The sequence below is a fragment of the Tenrec ecaudatus genome, chromosome 12 (genome assembly GCF_050624435.1).
Source record: "Tenrec ecaudatus isolate mTenEca1 chromosome 12, mTenEca1.hap1, whole genome shotgun sequence".
In the NCBI taxonomy this organism is placed as follows: Eukaryota; Metazoa; Chordata; class Mammalia; order Afrosoricida; family Tenrecidae; genus Tenrec; species Tenrec ecaudatus.
Window position 1 is genome coordinate 16,166,082 of NC_134541.1, and position 10,194 is coordinate 16,176,275.

The window sequence follows — 10,194 nt, forward strand, 5'->3', positions numbered from 1 at the left end:
GTCAGCATCACACCTAAGCTCCCAGCAGCGTCCCCAGGCACTGACTGCCCACTCCTCAGCTCTCTCCATGCTGACTGAGCACCTACTATGTGTCACCTGGCCTTCTGCCTGGTGGGCAGTGGGGCAGGAGAGGTGAGCAGAGAGCTGGTGGTTCTGTCCAGCTTCTGAATCTGCTGCCGGAGCTCCATCCCTCCCCCTCTGTGGGCCCTGAGGGAGAACACAGAGCTGCTAGAAATAACCTTCCCCAGGGAGCAGACAACAGCCAAGCGCAGAGAGCTCCGGGCTCCGAATCCAGTGGGCACAGTGCCCTTGGGATTCGGACAGGGCAGACAGGAGCCAGACTGCCAGGCACAGCTCCCACTGGCAGACCTGGGAGCCAGGCGGGTGTGGAGAGGGCACACAGATGTGCCAAGCTGGGTGTCCAGGGCAGAGAGAAAGCGTGAAGGCGAAGGAGTAGACAAGCCAGGGAGCAGCATCTTCCTGCAGGACCTGTCCTCCCAGAAAAAGGAGTGGCCCTGAAGGGAGGCAAGGGCTCCAAGGCTCTTGGCTCCTCCTGGCAGACCCAGGGTGGAGCCCCAGCCCTGGCCAAGCACCAGGAGGCAGCTGCCCTTACCCTGCCCAGGTCCTCCCTCCCATGGGAAGGGGTGCGCTCGTGGGCCTAAGAAGTAGTAGATAGAGAAATGCATCAGTGAGCACATGAATGGCTAGTAAAATAACGAACTCTGAGTCCCCTTCTTCCAGGTCAGGAGACAGTTTGTGAAAGGGGCCCAGTGATATTTGCTAAATGCTGAAAATTGATTATTATTATTGTTATGTTGTTATTGGAAACAATAACAACCGTCATGATCGTCGCGGGAGCCCTGGTGGCATAGTCATTCTGTGTTGGGCTGCGATCTGAGAGGTTGGCAGTTTGAAGCCACTAGCTGTTCCGGGGAGAAAAGATGGGGCTTTCTAGTCCCATAAGGAGTTACAGTCAAGGAGCTGGTACCAAGGGCTCAAGAAGAAAGAAAATGTTTTGAAAACGAGGATGGCAACTAATGTACAAATGTGCTCGACACAATGGATGGATGGATGGATGGATGGATGAATTGTGATAAGAGTTGTACCAGCCCCCAATAAAATGATTAAAAAAAAAAAGAGTTACAGTCTCAGAAACTCACAGGGACAGTTCTACCCTGTCCTCTAGGGGCGCTGTGAGTCGGCATTGACTCGATGGCAGGGAGTTCGGTTTGGGGGTTGGTCATTCTCGTGGCATGAAAAAAGGCTTCGGACCACTTGAGGAAACTCAAGGCGAACTGCGGGTATCCAAGTGGCACCGTGTTCCAGAGGATTTTCAGAAACAGATCTCCAGAACTTTCTTCTGAGCACCTGTGGGTGGTTTCGAACCTCTGGCCTTTCCGTTAGCACTTGAGCACATTAATCATGTGTACCATCCAGGGCCTCTTAGCATTACATTAAAATCATCCTCACCACACAAACCCACTACCATTCAAATTGGTGCTGACTCACAGCAGATGTATAGGACATGGTAGAACTCTCCTGTGGGGTTTTTGAGGCTGTGAATCTTTACAGGGGTAAACTGCCTCATCTTTCTCCCTCGTAGTGGCTGGTGGGTTTCAAGCACTGACCTTTGGTTAGTAGTTCAATTCTTTTTTTTGTTTTATCATTTTATTGAGGACTCTTACAATGCTTATTACAATCCATACTGCAATTGTGTCAGGCATATTTGTACATATGTCGCCATCATTCTTTTCTAGACAGTTACTTTCTACGGAGCCCTTGGTATCAGCTCCTCTTTTCCCGCCTCCCTCCCCCACTCTCATGACCTTGATAGATTATAAATCATTTGTGTTATTTTCATCTCTCACACTGACCACTGTCTCTGTTCCCCCATGGTTTCCGTTGTTCTTCCCCTGGAGGGGCTGTGTGATCGGTTTGTAGTTCAATTCTTAACCCACGATACCACCTTGTCATTACATTAAAAACCCAAGCCCACTGCCATTGAGCCGATACCAATTCATATCGACCCTCTCGTGGGTTTCCGGGGCTGTAAATCTTTACAGGAGCAGACAGCCTCAACTTTCTCCCCAGGAGAAGCGGGTGGGTTTGAACCTCCAACCTTTCTGTCAGCAGTCCAGTGCTTGCTAGACAACAAGGGCTCCTGGCCAGCATTTATCACCAAACACTGTGCATCACTGTATAAACAGTACAGTGATTAATTAATGAGATATACAGCATCTCATTAATTCCTTACCTGATTCCAGCCAGTTTTTAGATGAGAAAACTAAGGCGTAAGATATGGAGCAAATTACCAAGGACGCAGATACAGTTTTTAAAATAAATAAATAAATAACCACCAGGGGCTCAACCCTGGCCCGACTTTGGATCTTGTGGCCTTTGTGCCCCTGAATGTTAGACTCAGCTCCTGCAATCAGGCCTCGGAGGGACACCAGGCTTTGAGGAGGAGGAACCCCAGACTGCACCGTGAAAGAGCCTCTGCCTTGTCCTACCTGGTGGGAGACCCTGAGCCCAGCCTCGCTGCTGCATCTGGACAGAGTGGAGCTAAGAAACCAAGTGGGGACCCAGTAGGACGAGAGGCCCTTCCCCTGCCCCCCCGGAAGAGAGCCAGATGACACAAAAGGGCCTGGAGCCACTGAGCCGGCAGTGACAGCCTGGGCAGTCCCCATGCCAGAAAGGATGTGCCCTTGCCCAGCCCTGATTCCAGAAAGACGGAGTGCAGCCAGTGGCAGTGGTGCCCAGAGCAACAAGGGGCCACAGCAAGTCAGCAGTGCTGGCATCTCCCACACATGGCCCAAGCAGCCCCTGGCATCTGTCTCAGGAGAGCCTCTCCAGAGTCCCTCCCCGCGCTGAGCTCGGCTCTTCCAGAGTGTGTGTGGTGGCGCAGGGGGTGGAAGAAGAAACGAATGATTTCTGTCCTCCGGAAACTTGCTGCCCATGCTGATGCCCCTCCCCCACCCCACCCCAGGGAGACTCAGTTAGATAGTGGGAGTCTGGAGGATGTCAGGGTTGGAAGTGGCTCTTTTGAAGCCTCTGGCGTGGGCTCTCCCTCTTTATCCCAAGACGGCTGCTCTTGCTCCAGCCATCAGCTCCTCATAAAGTTACCCCCAGGATCAGAAGGAGTTTCTCCACAAATGTCTTCCATTTCTCCCCTCCCCGCCTCTCTTGAGTCCTCCCCAGTTAAGCGCGCACACGGATCACTCACCAAAATAGTTTTGTTTGTTTTTCTTTTCTTTAATCATTTTATTGGGGGCTTGTACAATTCTTATCACAATCCATCCATCCATCCATCCATTGTGTCAAGCACATTTGTACATTTGTTACCATCATCATTCTCCAAACACTTGCTTTCTACTTGAGTCCTTAATATCTGCTGCTCATTTCCCCCTCCTTCCCCACTCCCCCCTGCCTCATGGACCCTTCATCATTCATATATTATTATTATTTTGTCATATATTACACTGTCTGACATCTCCCCCTGCCCTCTTCTCTGCTGTCCCTCCCCCAGGGAGGAGGCCATATGTAGATTCCTGTAATCAGTTCCCGCTTTCTACCCCACATTCTCTCCACCCTCCAGGCATCGCCACTCTGATCACTGGTTCTGGAGGAGTCATCTGTCCTGGATTCCCTGTGTTTCCAGTTGCTATCTGTACCTATGTACATCCTCTGGTCTAGCCAGATTTGCAAGGTAGTATTTGGATCATGGTAATGGGGGGAGGAAGCATTCAAGAACCAGAGGAAAGTTATATGTTTCATCGTTGCTACCCTGCACCCTGTCTGGTTCATCTCCTCCCCACAACCCCTCAGCAAAGGGTGTCCGGTTGGCTACCCTTGGGCTTTGGGTCTCCATTCTGGACTCACCCACATTTTCAATGATATGATTTTATGTTCCTTGATGCTTGATACCTGATCCCTTTGACAGCTTGTGGTCACACAGGCTGGTGTGTTTCTTCCATGTGGGCTTTGTTGCTTCTGAGCTAGATGGCCACTTGTTTATCTTCGAGCCTTTAAGACCTCAGACGCTATATCTTTTGATAGTTGGGCACCATCTGCTTTCTTCACCACATTTGCTTATGCACACGTCTGGCTTCATTGATCGTATCAGGGAGGTGGGCACCCACTGATATGGTTTTTAGCTCTTTGATATCTGATAACTGGTCCCTTTTGCACCTTGTGGTCAGACAGGTTCGTTTGCTTCTTCCTTGTGGGCTTTGATGTTTCTCAGCTAGATGGCCGCTTGTTTATCTTCAAGCTTTTAAGACCCTAGAGACTGTGTCTTTCGATAGCCAAGCACCATTAACTTTCTTTACCACATTTGCTTATGCACACGTTTGTCTTCAGTGGTTGTGTCAGGAAGGTGAGCACCCACTGAAATGGTTTTTAGCTCTTTGATGTCTGACAACTGGTCTCTTCTACACCTCGTGGTCAGCCAAGCTGGTGTGCTTCTTCCATGTGGGCTCTGATGCTTCTCAGCTACTTGGCCACTTGTTTATCTTCAAGCCTTTAAAACCCCAGATGCTATATCTTTTGGTAGCCGGACCAAAATAGTTTTTATCCAGGCCAACTCCAACTGCTCACTAGGATGGTCATCAGGAGCCAGGCTGATGACCAGGGGGTCCCTTGGTGATCTCATCTGGTCTTGGCTTTAAATACTGTCCAAACGCTGGGGGTGCCTCACCTCCCTTGGAGTGGCTGATGGATTTAAACCCCTGACCTTCTGGTTCGAACCTCAGTGCTTAATCCACCATGCCACCAAGTTTCCTGATCATTGCATTAAACAAACCAAGCCCATGGCCATCGGGTCAATGCTGACTCATATCGACCCTCTCGAGGGTTTCTGGGGCTGTAAATCTTTATAGGAGTAGACAGCCTCAACTTTCTCCCCAGGAGCAGTGGGTGGGTTTGAACCACCAACCTTTCTGTCAGCAGTCCAATGCTTGCTAGGCAACAAGGGCTGCTGGTCAGCACTTACCAGATTGCTATCCAAATCCGGGCCCACCCTGCACCCCAGTTCCTAACTACAGGTCAGTGGATGGCTCCATGTCTCCACTGAATCCCAGTGTGAGCCGGTCTTCTCCCATGCATCTCAGGACAGGAAACCCCATAGCCCCACAGCCTAGACTGCCTGCCTGCTTGCCTACCTACCCTCAGACCCTCCTTCCTCTCACACCTAGATTCTGACCCATCAACAAACCCTGCTGCTCAGCCTCCCTTCTCAGCACGCTGACTGCTCCCACTTGGTCCAAGCTGCCATGACTTGTCACAAGGATCATTGAAATCACCCCCTAGTCCGCTCCCCAGTCCCGGCCTCAGAGGCGAAGGCACAGCAGGTAGGGCCTATGCCCTGGGCACGATTTGAAGGGGGCGCCGCTGAGCAGTTGCTCTGAGCCACCGCCATCGCTGTCTTTTCCCTGCCAGCGGGGAGAAACCATGACTTCGGCATGTCGGGGCAGACTGTGAACTTGCTCTGCTGCGTGTCGAGAGGAGACAGTGCCTGTGAGCACATTATAGACGGGGCTCCACCAGGGAACGCCAGCAGAGTGCCACACTCCTTTTAACGCCCCGCCGTCATGTGTTAGGAGATGAATGAGCTTGACGTGTAGACCTGAGCGGAGATGTGGGTCGGGTGACCTGAAAGATGGGTGTCCGATGTTTGGACAGGGGCACGATCATTTCAGCCCTTGCTGCCGGTGTTGTTTCCCCAGCTCCACTCCGGCCCAGCCTCCATCTCTCTCCAATGCAACAGCTGCCTACACCCTTCACCTTAGGACACAGAGCAGGTCGTGCCCCTCCTCTGCCCGGGGCCTTCAGAGAGAGACCCCACACCACTCACTGGAAGGACCCAGAGGAGGCCCTCCAGGGTCTGACCCCCACCTCCAACCTCTCTGACCTCAGCTCCTGTCACCATGGCCACTGTGGCCACCACCACTCTCTATACCCCATCCACACCGGGCTCCCGGCTGGGCTCCTTCACACCAGACACAGTGTCCTCACTTCAGGACCTGTGCACTCGCTGGGCCCTCAACAGGATGGCTCTCCTCCCATCAGTCTGGCTCCCCTCCTCCCTCCCTCGCTTCCTTCCTATCTCTGCAGATCCCATCTTTGCAGAAAAGCCTTCCTGATCACCCTGCATACATGGTCATCGGTGGTAGAGAGGTGATCGATGACCAATCACTGCATTCCCCCAACACTTTCTTGTGTTCCTCTACCTTAACTCCGCCCCCTCCACCCCCAGCCCTGCCCAGCACTACCACCCTCCCATGCTAAATGAAAACCCCGCTAGGAATGCCTGCAACTTCCAGCTCTCACAGATTTTCCGCCTTTGACACATGCGGAGTCACTGATTTTCGGCTTCTCAGTGCAGCGAAAATAGAAACCCACAGGGGCAGTTCCACCCTGTCCCGTGGGCTTGCTGTGGGTGGGCTGGACTGGGAGGCAGTGCGTTTGGTCTGGTGGTTTTTCTCCAGCTTTCATGGGGTTGACGGTCTCCCACCTGCAGACTTTGGGGGCAGGGCAAAGGCTTTGTTTAGTGCCCCCCCCCCAGCCCGGTTAAGCACTTGGCAGGGAAGTGTAAGGCCCTGTGGTTCCAACCATCAGAGAGTGACGAGGCTGTGAGTTCCCATAAATATTTGCAGTCTCAGAAGCATTAGGGGGATGGGCCCATTCTGCTCTGTGGGCCGCCGTCATGGTGTGGCTGAGAACAGCACACTGGGCACTCCCAAACCTGTGTGAAATGAGGTTTCAGGGCCAACCACTGGCACTCGTCACTGCAGAGCCATGAGCGCACACAGGCGCCTCAAGTACACACATGAACCCCCGGGCCCAGGGATTACAGGGGGCGAGGCTGAGCGTGGACAAGGCAAAGCCAGCGTTTATTAAACCAGGCTCGGGCTCAGCTTTTAATCCCATTTGGGATTAAACGACTCTGTGCAGTAGTTTGAGTCCTGCAGCCCGGAAAAGGCCACCAGCATGGCCACAGTCTCAGGCGAGCCCCAGACTCTGGACTCCACAGCTGCCTCCCTGGAAGGCCACTGAGAGCTAGGGCTGGGCCCCGGCCCCTGGAGTCCGGCAGCGGGAGCAGCAGGGAGCGAGAGGAGGCTGAGGTGCCTGCAGCAGCCCAGAGTGGCACAGAGTGGTGAGGCGTTGGCAGGGGGCCAGGGAACCTGGCCGACACCCTGAGGGAGGACCTGTCCTGCTGAGATATGAAGGCCCAGCAGAGGGGGAGGGAGCGGTGGAGACCACACCAAGAGGGCTAGAAGCCCGCCTTCAAACAGCAGTGCAGGGGTGTCCTGCACAGGGGCACCAAACCAGGGGCGAGGGGGCAGGGGAAGAGGTTGGGCCTGAGGTGCAGGCACCCATGCTGTGCCAAGCACAGCTGGCACCAGGCTGCTTCCACCCACAGGGTAACCTTTTCTCATGCCCTTGAAAGTGCCCAAGCCCTGAGTGTAAGCAAGCCTCTGTACTACCAACTTTACCAGGCAGCCTCGGCCTCTCCTTTCCCATCTCTAGAATGGGGACTTGGGCCCGGCGCAGCCCTCACACTGAGACCCCGTCCTTGGCAACATTAATTCCACGTGTAAATCCTTTCCTCACTGAAAGGGCCTGCACCTCCACAGGACCGCTCCCTTCTGTGCAGTGCAGGCGCCGCCTGGAGTCCGGTTTTTAGGGTGTGAAATTCCTCTGAGGCAGAGCTACGCCAGGCTCTCAGAATCAAATGGAAACTGCTTCCCCCTCCCGGGCCACCTGATCTGCCCCCTGCCCTACCTCCTGCTCCACCCGCTGCCCTGCCTTTGCTGTGCACTGTCCACAGGGACCTCCTCCAGGTTCTTCAGCTCGCCCCAGCCTCTGGGCATTTGCACATGCTGTTCCCTCTGCCCCAGCGATGTGTCTCGGGCCCCTTCTCCTGCCTCCAGGGCCACCAAATGTCATCTCAGGGAGAGTGACGAGGGAGGGCGGCTTTGCTCCTTTGTTATTTCACCCTCAACAGGCCAGCAGCATGAGGACCTGAACTTGGCCCTGTTTATGGCTGTGCTACGCCCCCCTCCCCCAGTGCCTGGCTGAATGATTGATTGCGTCTTGCCTGCCGTCAGACACAAATGACTTTCAAAGCAGGTTGAATGAAGGAATGAATGAATGGGTTTGTGTGGTCCTGTGGTTGGCACCTGTAGCTGGCACTGATGTTTGAGGGGAGAATCGCTGAAGAAAGCTGGCATCCTCCCACTTGTAAAACGTGGGAAGAAGAAAGAAAGGCAGGAGGCGGAGGACAGAAAGGAGAGGGGCCAGCAGCTGGGGCCCTACCCCATGGCCCTCCCAGAGGTGACTCCCGCCTCTCTCTAGGTCTTCCCGCCAAGTCCCTGCAGGCCGGAGATGTCCCTGGAACTGCCTGGCAAAGTGGGGGGAACATTCCAGCCTTGGAGGGGGGGAGTCATAAGCTCCAGGAAATGAAGGGTTCCCAGCGTCGCCGCCCCCACACCCATCCCTCCAGCCTTATTAGGCCAGCCTAGGCCTTCACACAGGGAGTCAAAGACGGATGGATCCCTAGAGGCGGCAGGGCAGCAGACAAGGGGGCATAGGGGCAGGGTCTACAAGCATGTCTTGGGTCCCCCCTGTTTCTCAGGTTCCACAGAATGAGGGCGTGGACAACGCTTGGGGGATGCTCAGAGCAGAGCCCTGTGATGCTCAGGGCAACTTTCCAGGGTGGGGTCTAGAGGGAGAAGAAATAGCAGACTCTAAAACCCTCCACCCCTGCCCACCCTTTGCCCTAAGAATGCTGATGCCCTGCCCTAGAGATGCTGTTTTAACCCTTTCATCATCATTCCCACCTTCCAGAAGACAAACCCCTCGCCCCTGAAATCCCTTCCCTTAAGACATGCTGGGACGGACCATCACAGGGCAGGGCCAGCCATGCACAGTGAGCAGGATGGAACCCCAGTTCTCCCGGCTAATGCGGCTCACCTGAATCCAAGACCCAAGAATTATCCTCCTACGGGCTAGGTCCAAGGAGCTGGCCAGCAGGTGTCCTTCCCTAATGGGTTGGTCCTCAGGAGGACCACCTGACCCCACCTCCAGCCACTCACCCAGGGGTCTCAGCTTAATTCCTCCAAATAGCTAGCCCATTGTCCAGCCTCCCTTTGCCTAGAATACCCACCCCTTCCCCCATCGCTGCCTGCTTAGATACCTCCATCCTGCAGCAGTGTCCCCTGGTTCCCTGCAGCCCACCTCCCCTTCCAAACACCCGTGTCCACTCCCCCTCCCTCAGACTGCCCACATCTCAGGTCCCCCTCCCTTTTTATAGCCATGATCACACTCCACCTGGTAATCGGTTATTCGGGGACAGTGGCTAAAGTGCTAACCAACTACAGGGCCGGTAGGTAACTTGAACCCACCTCTTCGGGGAGGAAGATGAGGCTGCCTGTCTCCATAAAATTTGACAATCTCGGGGGCCCTATGAGTCAGAATTGACTCAATGCTGGAGGGGGGGGCTGGTTTGGGTTTACCTCCCGCCCACCACACAGAGCTCATCTCTCTCTGGCCTCAGCGCCCAGCCCGAGCCTGAAGGTCAGTGGGCTGGGTTGTCGAACTGCCTGAGTGGGACATGGTGGGAGGAGGGGTGGGACCGAGCCCCTCACCTCCCCTGACTCCCCTCAGCACAGGCCTGCACCGCCTCCGCTCCAGCAGCCGCGCTGTCCCCTGTAAACACCCACATTAAGCCATTATTCATCATTATGGCTTGAGTAGGAGTTAGTCCCTCAGATCCTATCCTGCTGAAAGCAGGAGCTGATGGAGGGAGGGGAGAGAGACGGCTTGATCAGGCGATGGCAACAGAGTTCCGGGCTAGGAGAGGGAAGGGGTCTCCCAGGCTCTGGGGGAGAGAGGTGGAGACGTCAAAGGCAGCCTCGGAGAGACCCGTGGCCCTGCCCAAAGCCACACAGGGTGCCTAACCAGCAAGCTCAGAGAGGTTGTGGCCTTGCCTGAAGTCACACAGGTGCCTCCCCGTTCAGCCCTCTGACCCAAATGCTTCATTGTGATGTTGGAAGGTGGAGGAACCCCTGGTCAACCAGAGGGTCTTTGCTCTCTGTGCAGCTACAAGATCTGGGAGGGAGACTGGAGGCTGCACTCCAGAGCTCACCAGGCTTCCAAATCAGGACTGTGGGGTGCTCCTGAAGATCCCTCTCT